This window comes from Marmota marmota, unplaced genomic scaffold, assembly GCF_001458135.2.
Source record: "Marmota marmota marmota unplaced genomic scaffold, marMar, whole genome shotgun sequence".
Classification (NCBI taxonomy): domain Eukaryota; kingdom Metazoa; phylum Chordata; class Mammalia; order Rodentia; family Sciuridae; genus Marmota; species Marmota marmota.
In genome coordinates, this window is record NW_026000051.1 from 12837982 (window position 1) to 12851210 (window position 13229).

The window sequence follows — 13229 nt, forward strand, 5'->3', positions numbered from 1 at the left end:
CAAAATGTCAATAGCTCCAGTTTATTAAAAAAAAATGAGCTTCCTACTTCATTTCTTCCCCAGCTCACTTTTTTTTTATCACTTTTGTGTTAATCAATTTTGCACTGCTATGATGAAAAGATGGAACAAGAACAACTTTAGAGGTGGAAAGTTTTAGTTTGAGAGGTGTTCCATGGTTAGGTGACTTTCCAGTGTTCTGGAACTGATGTGGCAGGACATCACAGTGGAAAGATTTGGCAAAGGAAAGTCGCTCAGCTCATGCCAGCTAGGAAGTAAGAGAGAGAAAGAGAGAAAGGGATCCGGAGAAGGGGACCAGGAATGAGACAAACTTTTATAGGGCATGCCCCCATTAAACTGCTTCCTCCAGCTAGATCCCACCTACCAGTCATCCATTCAGATATCAATAAATTAATCCACTAAATGGATTAATCCACTGATGAGATCAGAGACCTCAAGATTCAATCATTGCTTAAAAGCCCCACCTCTGAACCCTCTTCATTGGGGTCCATACTTTCAAAATCACACAAGCCTCTGGGAGACATTCCAGACACAAATCATCACAATTTTTAAATGATTTCTTCAAGTATTTATCTTCTTATTTCTAAGACAAAATGGTATGCTGATTTGTTTAGATAGATGTTCAGCCATCTTTTGTTCATACACAAAGAATGAAGTTCTCGTTTGATCCACAGATTAAAATTATTTTTCCTAATTTCCTGATAGAGGTACATCAACATTTGCATTAAACTTATAGTCATTGTATTATCAAATATAAATCTTTTCACAGCTGAAGCATACAGTATGAGTCCGTATGTGTTATGTGATGTACATATACACATATACACACACAATTAAGAATCTTTTACTTAAATTAACAATTGACTCTTATCCCCATGTTCTTATCACTAATTTACTCCTGAACAATTTTATCAATGTACTAAAATATATTTGGCAATGTTAATGCATAGGTTCCTTTTTATTTCCTTTGTCCAAGAGCCATCTACCAGAAACCCTCTGGCACCTTCTATCTTTATTGGTCCATGGACTGTTCACAGCTTTTAACCCAGAGCTCTTCTCTCCCATTGCATTTCCATTCACCTCCTTTTTGTTGGACTGACTGCTTCCCAATCCTTGCATCTTTCTCCTTCTTCGATAATAATTTTCTCATGTAGGGAGCAATACATCCTTCATCCCACTGATAAAGTACACCTGGGAGTCAATCTTTGCACTCCTGTATGTCTGAGATGTCATTATTAATGTTGAATAATGGTTTATGGATAAAATTGTAGGTTTGAAATCATTCTCTCATATTTTTTAAGCAATTCTTCACTCTCTGGAAGATTCCTATGGTGTTTTCAGCAAATCTTAGGTCATTATGATTCCAAATCCTTCATGTATGGTTTGTTTGACATCTCTTGAAAGTTTTAATAATATTTGATGTGTTTGTCATGTTCTGAAATCTTATAATGATAAAGTTCTGACATCCATGGGCCCCCTGATGAATTATTTCTTTGGCAAATAACTTCTTTCCCTTTTTCCCTGCTATTTATAACTTTGTTTAGACATATGTTAGACTTCCCATATTAATCTTGTATTTTATCTCGTTTCCTATGTTGCATGTTTTCATTTGTTTTCTAGGAGATTCTCTTGACCTAACATTGCATCTTTGTCTTTAAGGTTTTTTCTTTATTTTTTCTACCATGTTTTCAATTTTCAAGATTTCTTTCTTTTTCTGGGTCTATAACATTTTTACAACATCTCTTCTTATTGTTGTTTTAGATTAAATACCATTTTTGTTCTCACTAAGGACTAACCATATATTTCCAGACATTTCTTTTTGCTCTCTACATTATCTCTACTCCCTCGGATTACCTTTTCTAAAAGTGGTTTTAGTTTTCTTCTTTCTTATGAACTTTAATTTTATAATCTTCTTTCCTATTGATCTAGGGATATCTGGATCTATCTATCAAGTTCCCTCACAGAATTTTTAAAGATATGAATTTTCAAAGGTGAGCTTCATTGTAAGGAGGGTTTTCCCATCTGCCATGGAATGTCTGCAGAGATAGGTCTACTGATTGAATAAGTGACTTTCCCTAGGTATGAAAATCTGGGAACATAAGTGATGTCAAACACTCTGAATGCCAGGTACTGGTAGAATTCTAATCAATACCTCCTCGGTCTTGCGTGTTTAGATTTATTTCCTAGTCTCCATATGTCTAATGTCCCTGACACTAGAGTCTCTTTGACTTAGTCTCATAAGATAAAATCCCCTGTCTTATTTTGGGAAAGGGGTATGACAAGTACTGGATATCTGCTGTGGAGGTGTTTTTTGATGATCTAATTCTTTTCACACTCTTTTTCAACCAGCTTCCTATTTCTACCTTCTTCATTTCAGAGGTAATTGCCTTCTCTAACTCCTGACTCCATAAAGTCATTCACTCAAACTTACCTGATGGGTTGTTAATCACTGCCTATCCATAACTTTATATTTCACAATTTCATTGACATTTCTGATTATCTTTCCCTTTTACTTCATATGTTTTGTTCTTTTTTGGCCAGTAACTATCACTTTATTAGGGTTTGAAGGAAGAGTAGGAAAAAATTTAGTCTGCAATCTGCTTCGTTTAACTCCACATTCATGGTTTTCTCTTCCACTTTATCAGTTTATACTTAAAGGAGTCTTGTATCTACAGTCACAGTGTCAGTCAGTCCTACCATACATACAGTTTCCTTAAGTCAGAACTCAGGTATTTGAACCCCAAATTTATTGTGTTAAATTAGAACCAGCACATCATCATTCCTGACAAGAAAACAAAGTCTTCGTTAATGGTTGCGTCGACTAACTTTGCATCACCATCACAGATTTCCTGAAAAACAACTTAGTGAAGGAAAGATATATTTTGGCTCAGGGCTTCAGAGATTTCAGTCCATGGTCGGCTACCTCTATTGCTTTGGGCCTGCGATGATGCAGAACATCATGGTAGGTAGAAAGGACACAGTAAAGCAGAGCTGCCTACCTCATGATGATCACAGAAGAGAGAGAAAGCAAGGAAGTAACAGGCCAGGTACAAGATACACTCTTCCAGGGCACCCCCACCCAGGTCATCTACTTCCTCCCACTAGTCACAACCTCCTATAGTTTCTGCCACTTCCCATAATGCTATGAAATTATGAATCCATCAATTATTAATCCACTGATGAGATCAGAGCTCTCATACAATCACTTTCTAAGAGCCCCATACTCAGACACTGCTGCGTGGAGACCAAGCCTTCAACATATGAGCCTTTAGAGGACATTCCAGATCCCAGAAGAGATTAAACATTAAAATGATCAGTAGTAGAACCCAGAAGAGATTAACCCTTTTACCTTTAACTATGACCAGCAGAGCCTATAGCGCCATGTTGAATCATAAACTTAAACTGTACTATTATTCACTGAGTCATTTTGAGTGCCTCCTCTGTCTTGCACTGTGCTGTAACTGGGTGATAGGCAAATAAGACGACTTATCTACTCTTGCAGAGCTTACACGCCCATGAAGGAAAAAAAGAAGATGTAAGCATAAAATTACCCTGTAATGTGATAAATGCTATAATTGAAGTGATTACAGGAGTTCAATGGTCAGGGAAGAGTTCTTTGAGGACCGGAGTAGATTATTGAAGAATGTCCAGGAGTTTTCCATGAAAAGACACGAAGACCACTCTTGACATAAGGGGTCCTGAGTGCAGATCCTAGAAGCATAAAAACAAGTATGTCCACTTCAGAAGAACGCAGTCTGGGAGTGCAGAACAGTCTAATTGTAGTGTTGGTAGAAGAAAGCTGAGGCCAGGCCTTGAAGGGCTTTTAATGCCATTTGAAGAAATTTGGGTTGAATCCTGGCAGATTTAATTTTCCATTTTCTAGAAAACATTAACAAATCCTCTCATTTAACAGTAGAAATATGATTGTTTATATAAACACACGCACATGTACACACATGTGTTCACATGTATCATGTAAGGGTCACATTCCTGAATTTTTATATTTTCAATGTCATTCTGAGGCAAATGAAGGAGAGGCAGGAATGTGGTTGTGGGGCTTCTTGGAACATGGGACACAACATAAGCCAAGAGTCATAGTCAGGATAACCAACATGGGGAGAGGTCATTTGAGGTTATTTGAGGCATCTTGGTGGAAATCAACAGAACAAACATGTAGGGTGAATCTGGGGTCCAAAACAAATCAAAACGATTTTGCTCACAATTGGATTTCCTAATTATAAAGAGTAGCAAGACCTTTACTTAGGAGGCTGTCATCTGAAGCAACCCAGATATTTGCAGGAAATAATACAGAAAAAAATGATAACTTTGGTGAAATAACCTTTCTAATTCTAAAAAATAATTACTCTCTAAAACATGTGGGCAAGATGAGTTTTCTTGATTTCTGGATTCTATAGAGAAATAGGGAACTCAGAATTTGGGCAAGTCATACCAAGAGATCATGAGAACAATAAGACAAAGAATTTAGAGTTTATACATGGAAATTATAATTTTGTGCTTACAGCCTTTTGAGAGAAGCAAAGATGTTTGCCTCATCCCTACCTTTGAAGATAAAGAACACTGCAGGAAATTGAAATTTGCTCAAGGTCATACAAGCAAAATATCATTAGATCCTGAGTCAAAATTCTAAGCCTAGTATCTAGCACTCTAGAATCTGCTTATCCCTCTACCCTGATTTTCTCTCTTGCTGGGAGGTTGGTTTGGGCTATTAGGATTCGGAATCAGCAGTGTTTACCTCATAGTTTTGTGGCACTCATAGTAGCTAACGAATTGTTCACGGCTATTTTATAAAACATAAAATGATCCTGATGCCATGTCTGAAATTTAAGTTCTTAAACTTTACATTTGCTTTGGTCTTTGTGACAATAGAAATGAAGGGGTTAAAGATGGAGCAGAAGGGAGGTTAATTGACATATGGGCCTATTGGTCTTTCCTCAGGCCATCTGGGAACTTAAATAGCCAACAGTTAATTAAAAATAAACTGACACTTTACTTTAAGGATAGTTTTAATAACCATTTATAAATGTTACATTAAAAATTCATACACTGTTATCAACTCCTGCTAAGGATTTACAGCACAATGAAGGTGTTATGAATGTTTTATAGGTTCCAGGGAGAAGGCTCTTCCTGTAGAGATATTTTCAGAAGACTATTTGTCTTTTCTGGGCCACATCATAAGTACTTAAGACAACAGCAGCTTGTGAAATAAAAACTGTTCCCAAAGTTCAGGTTCTGATCTTTCCCGCCCAAGTGTTACTGGTCACAGCTCTTTCCTTGGGCAGAGTGTGTTCCTGGAAGCGGGTTTGCTCCAAATAGCAGATGCCACCCAGAGGAAAAACAGGAAAATGTCACCAGGGAATCCATCAACAGAAAAGATTTGCCTGACCCTGACACAGAGAGTGAGCAGGTGCTGAAGGTACAGGGTGAGAATCAGCTGCGTATTGCCCTAGCTTTGGACCTGTGGATTCTGTTCAATGAGAGTCTGCTGTACCATGAAGCTCTGGGTTCTCCTCTGCCTTATTTTGAACACACCTGTGAATTTGTGTTATATTCCAACTTGTTGTAGACACAACTGTTGGACCATGGGTTTGGGTGTGCATGGGTTCCATTTGCCAAGAGCAATTGAACAGAAGTTAGTCTCAGAATTAGAGGCAGGACTCCTCCAGCCGCCACCTTTGTTTCCTCCAGGCAGGAACCATGAATCGGCATATATCGTAAGGACAGCGGAAGAGGACTCCAAATTGTTGGCTTCACAGTTAACAATTGGAAAGTAAATTTCCTTGTTCAAGGACCAAGAATTACATACTGTACTGCTTAACAGTTTAGGGACTGTGACTTTGTACCAATGCATGATTGGATTTTAAACCCCTGGAGGGTTGCCTCCAGTGGTGATCCAGCTTTCAAGGTAAAGCAATAAGAACAGAAATAAAATTCAGTGTGGTACATTTGTTTTTATTTCTCTGTTTTCCTTGCAGTTCCATAAGTAAAGATCAGTAAAGATTTGAATTTCTGTACTCATTGAAATGGAACTTCTGGACTGTAGACTAAAGCTGGCTCTGGATGTCATTCTAAATTATTAAAATGTCAGTAAGAAAGTTCCTGCTTATGCAGAAACGCAACACAAGCTTTATTAGTAAATTATCTATTAGAATGAAATATGAGGGATGGCAAGAACATCAGTTTGTATTTTAATCAGCCTTGGTTTCTTAGAGGCTTCTTCACTTTACTTCATTGGGAAACATTCTGTCCCCCTCTTTGTAATCTAATCATTTCATGCCTGAGCAGAATCTTTGTTTTGTGTGTGTTTGTGTGTGTGTGTGTGTGTGTGTGTGTACACATGTGTTTGAATTTACACATTCACACAGTTTGGTATATGTTTCCCTTAATTAATCACGACATAGAAATTAAATATCACAATTATTATCCTGTATTATAGAACCTATCTGTGTCTGGGAATCTTGATTTTTCTATATTTCTTTTTTTTTCTCTTCCTGGGGTTGTAAAACAAGCATTGCTAATCTTTAAAATTTCAAAAACAAGACAAAATTGGATTAAACAACAGGCTGGCTCATGCTTTAATTTCTTCTTATAGAGACAGAAGAACTGAAAAGTGAGAATAAAATAGATGGAGAAGGAACCAGAATGAGCAGAGGAAGGGGACAAAGAAAGAAAAAAAAATAATGCAGGAACAAGAGAGTACATGTGCAAGGAAAGATGCTGGGGCAAAGGAGGAACGGGGAAGAGAGAAGTGGGGGGCAGAAGAAGTGACAGAGAGTTAAGGCAATTTTAGATCCAGGGAACTAGTTGAAATAGTAGTTCCAAAAATAAAATAGTAACTATAGGTATTTATAGTTTGGAACAATATCATCTCTGGAAACCATTTACCTGGACTCAGAATTGAAGAAGTGCTAGACTTCAACTGGTGTTGCTGTGCTTTTCCTACCACGATGAACACTCCCCTGCCTCAGTTTCCCCTTCCTAACATGATAAAAAAATGAGACCTTCCCAACAAATGCAAATATTCATAGAAAGGGTAATATCTACCTAACATAATTGAGAAAAGCAAATGAGCTATTGACTATAACCTGAACATAGCACTTTGCAACCTATACATTTTCATACCAAAGATATTATTATCCTTCTAAAACTATATGGTGAGGCAGCAAAATTGTGTTTGGGGAGCTGAGCAATAAACAAGAGGCATCTGTCCATCCTACACCATGCGTTCCTTCTCCCATCTTCCTTCAGAGATTTTTGCCTATGTAGCCGGTTTTCCCATTGCCATCCACAGGCTGCTACTTTGTTCTTTACAAATCTATATCAGGGAGGCCAAATTCACTAAAGCATGCACAAGAGGGATTACAGCTGCTGAGGCTTCAAAAAAGTTTGTTTCGTTTGTTTCATCCTTTTATTCAAAAGGGCTGGATCGGATTCCCACTGCTCCCCAGCCTTATCAGCTACCATGTCTGTCATGGATTTTCAGGCAACACAGAAGGGGGTGGGGAGAGAAAGCATTTGCTGTTGTTGACTGGGTCCTCTTCACATACCCAGTCAGATTGTATTTCCTATGAACTCTTTCCCATCTGCACTTTCTCACATTGTGTCCTTCTGGAAATCTACCATATAGGTATATCTCTGTATGCATTTAAAGATAATGATTAGCCTTCAGCATTCAGAATATTGAAGCTTTATAAGTCGTTATCTTTAAAGAAATGGAAAAATTACTGAGAGTAGAAGGCTGGATTTCTTTCTGTTTCCTGCCAGTTACTGGCTGGTGTCTCTGTGGCATTGGAGTTATTGCTCCTCTTGCTGCCTCTGTTTTCCATACACAAAGTTAAAAGAGAGAACTTCAATGGTGGCTAAATACAAGCCAATCTAATACCAGAGATGTTTTCTGTTCAATGATTCTATGTTTCTGTCAGAGAAAAGGACTTCACTAAAGGAGTGGCCATTAAGCTAAACCTTGAAGACTGTATAAGACTCAGAGAGGAGGAGATAAATGTAAGGTATTTAGAAAGAGTTCCAGGTGTGGATTAAATCAGCACATCCCTTCATTTATTCACTATCTGGTGTCTATGTAATATCTAGTCTGTGATAGTCACTGCTTTAGGGGTTAGGGATTCAGCAAAGAACAATAGAGGCAAAATAAAACCTTCCAATTCCATTTTGAAAGAACTAGTAATCCCATTTGACTAGAATAGAGAATGCATTAAAGTGAGCAATAATGACTTTGTGGAATTATCCTGAACTGGACAATGGAGAGATTTTCATCTCACCCTTTTGTATTTTATGGTGGCACATAGGTTCCTACTCTCAAAACATGCTAATGGGCCACAGGGACTGATGGAGACTTCTAACCAGAGAAGCTATGCAGGGGAAGAGCATCTTCACAGGGATACAACCTCTGAGAATAATCACAGACAATGGAGTGATAGACACAGGAGAGAGAGAAAGTGGTGCATCCATGGGGGAAAATATCCCTGGGCTTTGTAATTACATCGACACTAGTTATGGGTGTGGAAGGCTTTTTAAATCTGAGCATTGGTTTCTTTATTTATAAAGCCCAGCTTACATCTTTATTGTGAGGATATGTCAATTTGCTCCAGCCCAGTGCCCAAGACCCAATTGCTCAACACATAAGAAAGTTGAGCAGCCAACTTCTGGGTAGGTTGAAAACTTAGTTGAGAACTTGGCAGAGGAGAGAAATTTGACAGATGTTGCTGAAGAAATAACTGAAAAGGGAATTATACCAAGACTCAAAAAAGTTCTGCCTCAACTGAGAAAGCTTGAAAGTTACACCTCACTATGCCAAAGAGAAGAAATTGTGAAGGAGGTCATCTGTGTTAACGTGACAAGGATTTTAAATCACACGTATGTCTTGTTAAATGTTTCCATTGTGAGTTATGAAAATTTTGACTCAGACATTTGCCAATCATGCTCTCTTTGTAAAGGTTGATGTTCATGAAATATGATCCTATCCTCAGAGAAAGCCATGACATAGACAGGTACATTAAAGAGACTTTCTTAAAAACTGTGAAACGAAAAACTAAACATGCGTTCAAAGTTTAGCCAATGACCATTTGAAAAGAATGGTAATCCTAATAAGAAAAGTCTTCTTATTTGGTTACCAAAATTCCTTCTACTATATTCATCCACATTGAAAAGCACTGTCTAATGAAAAATAAAAATGGTAATCCCATTTTGACAAAAAACCAAACTATTAGTTGAAGAGAACATTATCAATGAGAAGAAACTATAGATAATGGATTTAAAAATGCAATGAGTTGGAAAATTTCAAAAGTCTAACCTGAAATTCTTGCCCTTAGTACTACTGGTAATATAAAAAATGTAAGAATCTCATATATATATACATTTGCTCATGAGCTAATTTGTGACGACATTTTACTCTGTTCCTGGATAGTAAGGATCCATAAAGGAAAGGTACAAATAACTCGAGATTTCATTCAACATATTCTGTTGTGTGCAATTCTCTTTCATCACCCAAACTCATGCAGCCATCATTGGCTTGACCAAACCAATGACAGATGGCCCATTTCCTTCAAGGCAACTTGATCAACTCCTGGAGTACACGCAACCTCTTCTTATACAGAGTTAGCATGTGCTAGTGGCCATTATTCTAAGGCAAAGCAAACCTAGATTCCAACTCTACATATGATCTTTCCTTTAAATCTCATCTCTTAACATCTAAAATACCTATGATAGCCTACCTAAATCGATCCTATTTTCTTCAAGCTCAAGATTCCAATGTTCCTCATTTGTTTTACATATCATAAGTAAAATCATTTTGAAATCATTATCTAGCTCTGTGGTTCATTATTCAGACAATGAATGCTTTAAAAAAGCTGAGTGGTGTTTTTTTTTTTTTTTTTTTTTTTTTGGTCAGATTTTGGGATCCATTTGATTCCAGTAGGTTTTAGTAAATTCTGACTGAAAATATGTTTTCCCCTCTTGTTCCAAGTCCACCTCAGGCTGGCTGAGGGCTTAGCTCCTCCATTGCCATCCTTTGTGGGATCCAGTGTGATGGAGAAAGTGCCATCTGAAATTTTGCCAGATGTGATGCAGGGTTCTAAATGTCACTTGCTAGAGGTAATTCAAGTCACTTCTGTTCTGATTTCATTGGCCAGACCCTGTCGGAGAGCCTCAGGCAACCTCAAAGTTGGACAGCAGCAAAAGGATTAGATTGCAAATCCAAGACAGGGAAGAGAGGAAGAATAATAACCAAGACAGCTTTCATTAAGAAAGCTATGGGGTGAAAATATTTCATAAAGGAGAATGTCATCAACAACAACAAAGATTATTGAAAAGTGAAGTAAGATGGGGATTACAGAGAAAAAGGAGACAAAATTAATAATATTTTGGAAACAATAAAATTCTAAAAACTTAGAGTATGGTGTGATCTTAATCTCATTAGTGCAAGCACAAACTTTCCTAAAATGCCTGAGAGTTTGCCTCCCTCTAATATGAACTCTTATAAACTTGGGATTCCAGTGTGTGTGAATGTGCCAAGTCTCACACAGGTTTAGGCCCTCACTGACAGGTGATCAGGAAATACCAAATTGAAGTCCCATTTGGAGATTCTCACTAATTGTGGGATAAATTTAGGGACCCACACAACTCAGTGAAAGTCCAGCTTCTCAACAGAAGTCGGCTACAACTGTCAACCACCATTACCATATAATCCTGAGGGAATAAAGAAGCACAAGATTCATGTACGATGTCAATCAACCTTTGATCCAAGCCCTTGGACAGGTTCTTAGGCCTTCAGGAATGTTATTGTGTGCTCTAAGGTATCATTGTATGCTCCAGTCAAAGGTATCATTTGCTTGAGACCTTATATTTGTTCATCTTGATATTTGCTTTCTTTCATTCCCTTATGTAACCATGCCTCAGAAAACTGGCCTTATCAATAACAGTCACGTTTAACTAATGTTTTTGCACCTTCCCAACTAAGAACCACTGTCATCTTTTCCTCAGGAGTCCACACAACTGTGATTTGAATTGTACTGCCTTTAAACCCTTGATATCCAAATCATTCCATTTCATCTCCTTTTTCAGATAATGGACCTCCCACACACAGCCTTCTAAAGACTGTTTATGCCCTACCAAGGTCTTATAAGTGGAGGAACTGGGAGAAATACTGCTTTCATTAACTCAAAATGAATTTATTCTCCTAAATGTGACCATGTCAACTTTGAGTCACAGCTCTCTCCTAGTAAAAGCAAAGTAAAACAAAACAAAAACAAATCAATGAACAAGCAAAATCTGTATACAGATTCCCACTAATTGTTCCAAGAAGATTTTCTATGAGTGACTATTATGTTTTGTAATTAATGTTTTAAAAATGCAATAGATTTTGTAATGGAAAAGTAAGTTTAATGTGAAGATGAACCTGGAAACCTATGTCTGTTGAATGAATGAATAAATAAATGAACGAGTACTATATACCCACTGTTTCATAGTGTTTATAGCTTTAAATGATGTCAATACACCCAGAGTATGCAAAACTACCTGAATTACCTGAGAGCATTTACAGCAGCTGCTACATCAGCAGTTATTTTGCCAGTTGTTCAGAGGCTGTGAAAATTAACACAGTCTGGCAGAAACACTGGCAATATATCTGGGAGCCATTTTTGCCTAGGAAAAAAAAAAGGTGATTTCCTTAGATAAAACACCATCTGCAGGATCACAGAGGATGAGAGGCACACTGAGCAGAGATCAGCATCAAACAAATACCAAGAACAAAAAGCACCATAGGGGAACTCAACAAAATGCTTACTGGCAACTAAGCCAACTTCAACCAAGCTCTGATATCACATGGGCAAATATAGTTGCTTATCCATGAGGATGGACAAACAAATACTGGGTGATTTAAAAAAAAAAAAAACACTTGAGATTCTGCTTATGCCAACTGGTAAGTGTCCTGCATGGATTGAACAGAATCAAATATGTGGTGTATTATAATGGGTGAGGTGCCATGCTGGTTCCTTGTCAGGAGGACAGTTCCACCTTCTTGAACTTAGAAGTCCTGTGGTTAATACATATAAGAATTTCACTTGAGAAGTGCTGGGAGAAAATTAAAAAAAAAAATAAGTGACATTGACTGACCTATAAAAAGTGTTCTCTTGGCCCAAAAGCATGAGGTCAGATGTTACTACATATAGGTGGCTGCCCATGGGTTAGGTGGCTGTCCATATCTGCATCGGACGATTAAAAATAGGAAAAATTGCATCTATACGGAATATGCATTGACTTTTATTCTTGTATTGGCCCCTCAATAATATGGTATAACAACTTTTTGCATAGCATTAAGTATCACAAAAAATGTAGAGATTTAGGTTTAGAGGGTACTGCCGGATAGGTGTAGGTTATGTGTAAATGTAGGAGCATTTTATATAAAACACTTGAGCATTTGCAGATTTTGGTGTCTGCAGGGGTCCTGGAACCAAAGGGGGGCCGATACCAGGGGACGACTGTATTTGCCAAGACCAATTCTTCTCACTCCTTTTCATCCTTCCTTCATACAGGCACACGCATATCTTCACCCACTCACTTTCTGTTAATGGATGAACGTTTAACATGCCCTTGTGCCTGGTGAGTCTCAAGCCTCCTTCCCCCTCCTCCCTGAGCTTGTTACTCCAAAATCACCCACCCCCGTCTCCCTGCAGCACTTTTAATCTAATCTTCTTTGTAACTCTGAGGTGAGAGTCATTTATAGATATTTTTCATAAAAACAATCTTTCAGAGAAAATAAAAACCAACACTTGGTGGTCAAAAAGGCCAGTAGGGCAAATTCTGAGGTCTGTCTCCCTCCACTGTTCAGCCAGGGGAGCAGCAAGGCATTTCTCCAAGTGCCTTAGCCATGACTTCTGCTGATTGCCTCCTCAGACAGGGAGAGTGAGCGGGTAAATGGGAGAATCACATTGCTACTTGCTCGTCACTCTGCCAGCCTTAACGCTGCTCTCACTGATACAAACTTCAATTCCGGAGAGCCTGCAATTGTATTTTACTTTCACAAAAGCCCTAAGCATTTAACCTAACTCTTCCTAGTGGTAAAGATCTCAGAATCCCTGCAGCGGGATGACTGGCCAAGTGACAGAGTAGGGAGATGCAGGATTAGTAGTAGAAGCACATCGAGGGTAGGGAGGTGGCTTTCTGATGCTGTCACTTTCAGT